Source organism: Arachis ipaensis, chromosome B06 (genome assembly GCF_000816755.2).
Source record: "Arachis ipaensis cultivar K30076 chromosome B06, Araip1.1, whole genome shotgun sequence".
Taxonomy (NCBI): Eukaryota; Viridiplantae; Streptophyta; class Magnoliopsida; order Fabales; family Fabaceae; genus Arachis; species Arachis ipaensis.
This window is the reverse complement of record NC_029790.2, coordinates 88944622-88947416: the sequence shown is the minus strand read 5'-3', so window position 1 is coordinate 88947416 and position 2795 is coordinate 88944622.

Sequence of the window (2795 nt, the reverse complement as noted above, 5' to 3'; positions counted from 1 at the left end):
TAGTGGGTAGTGGGCGTGAAAGAGAAAGAGGAAGAGCAAGACGGAGTGAGTGAAGTAAAAAGAGTCAGAGTGAATAATAAGACGATGTGGCGGAGGGTCGCAGATTTCGTTAAAGAACGAAAGATGGAAAAAGAAAAGTGGAAGGAAGTGAAGGTCCACCTACTGTGGGTCCCACAACCAATGGACTTAAATTCTAAATACGGCAAAGCTTTTTATTTATTTATTATTATTTTTTTATGACAAAAAGAAAGTTTAATTCATAGAAATAGTTAAATAATACTTCTAAATCATATATAAAATAGAAGATAAAATCTTTTCATGTTGTACTAAAAGAAAGTATAATATTTAATTACAAAAAATTTTAATAAGTAAAACTAAAGATAAATTTGAGTTTTTTTTTTAATTTTCATAAATGTGCTATAATACAATGAGATAATTCTTTCTTTGTCTTTTTAGCATAAATTTAAATATTTTATAAACCGAAGAATATTTCTATAAATAAAAAACTTTTTTAAAATGATTTTTTTAATCTAAAAAGATATGCATTATTGTACCAACAACTATAAAAGAAACTAAACATACCATAAAAGGAGAGAGATATACCATTAAAGGTTTATTATAGCATAAATATAGAAAATAAAAACAGAAGAGACTAGAAAGAAGAAAGAAGAAAAAGAGAAGAGCAAGAAGAAAAAGAGGAAAAAAAAAACGAGATAAGAGAATTAAAAAAGAGGAAAGAAAGAAGAAAAAAAAAACACGCATATGAAGAGAAATAAATAGGGAGAATGAAAGGGTAGAAAGTGAAAAGAGAAGAAGATTAAGAGAAGAAAGAGGGATGGCCACCGCTGCCGTGAATGCTGAGGAGGCGGCAACAATCCTTAACACTGTCTTTTTTTACCTTTTTTTTAGAGCACAGAAGGAGAAAAACTTCAAGGTGTTTTAGTGACAAAGCTTTTTATTTATTTAGACATTAATCTTTATTATCTTATATTTGGTGAAACACCCAAATATTGGATGATTTGGTGTTTAACACAGTTGAAGGGATGTTTTGCGAAACAAACAATTCGTCAGGAACAAATTCTAAAAACTAAAATTTTATATTTTCTAAAGAGCCATTTGGTTTTAGCATATTATGGAGGAAATATTTTTTAATTTTCTGATAACAAGTCAGGCTTGGCATTTTGTGTAGGCTAAATATTATTTTATTACTAAAAGACATAATGAAAATGGTGAATTGCAAAATGGTGGGATCATTTGCTAGTTTGCCAAGACAAATTATCTACTTAGTGATCCCATTTTGTGCTTGTCTAAGTAAAAAGGTATAAATGAAGTATAAGGGGGTGAAGGATCTTCTTTTCTTCTGAACGTTTTGAGTGTGATTTATTAGGAAATGAGTCTTCTTTTTTCTTGAGAACTTCTTATTTTGCATTTTGAGTAAAAAAACAAAAAAGCTATTTTAGTGAGTTGAATGAGAGTATAGAATAATAATACATGTTGTAACGACCTAACTTCTGGCAGGTCCGGATCACTGCCAGTCATCAGGTGTCACTTCCCAATAATCCTATAAAACTCTAGACTCAATAATATTTACTATATATGAGCCTTTTGTACTAACGGGATCGTATATGTTAGCTTATTTTTATCATATGCTTTTCTTAACAAACCCAAACTAATAGCAAAATCAAATGGCAACAAGATTACAGAAAAATTTTCATACATATATATGTCTTAAGTTAGTTCATACAAACTTGACATGCTTAACTATATATAGATATACATATAAACTTATATAAAACTGACAACTTTTCAAAATACCTGGTTCATATAGAAAACCTCTAAACTGGTATCCAGGCTAAAAAAAGAAAAGAAAAATATCAAGTTCTACCTTTAAAAAATGCTACACAAGTGAGGGAAAGCAAAGTCTAAGGAATAAAGACCATCTATCCCACATTCTTCTCATCATCGGGGCACAAGTCTACAGGCATCATCTCAAAACTAATCTCGAGCATCTTCTGTAGGGTTCGAAAATACATGCTCCTCCAGTACCCTTCTGAATATAACTCCAGTGACGGAAGTCAAGTCGGAATCCTCCATCTGGGGGAAAAAGGAAAAGGAAGGGGTGAGAGCCTATAGGTTCACTCTCTAGACTCTCAACACACTAAGTGCTCACCCAACTTAGTAAGGGATACCTCACAAGTATATCATACAAAATAGAGATACAATAAAAAAAGATAAGACATAAATCTTGGCTTTTCTCTCCAAGTACCTCTCTTTGCCTTTTCTCTCAATGAATTTTTCTTAATGCCTCACTTATGTTCCTTTTACCACTGAATAGAAACAAAGAAAGATACAATATACAAATAGAATATTCAATAATAAAACATGAAGGAGATAATATAGAACAACTCTGAAGTTGTAAGATGAATCTGATTCAACTCTCTCATATGTAGCTCTCCATCTTGGTGGAATGATTCTTTGATTTAGAAATACTGTCCAAAACGTTGAGTAAAACCAATAGAAAAGCTCTCAATGAAACCCATATTTTGGTTCACTCTCCTTGCCCGGAACTGAAGTTGATTTTTTCTTTTTGTATGGAGTACAGTTGCCAAGACTAGGGTTTGCTGAACTAAGTCAACTCATTGAATTTTGAACTAGCTAAAGTCTTCCCTTTTCTTTTTATCAATCAGACTATAAAATCAGGGATTAAGAATCAAAGGTAAGCAGTGCAGCAGCGACTTCATTGGAAACAGATCCTCAATGGTTTTGATAAATTAAAACCCTTAATCTTGTGCTTT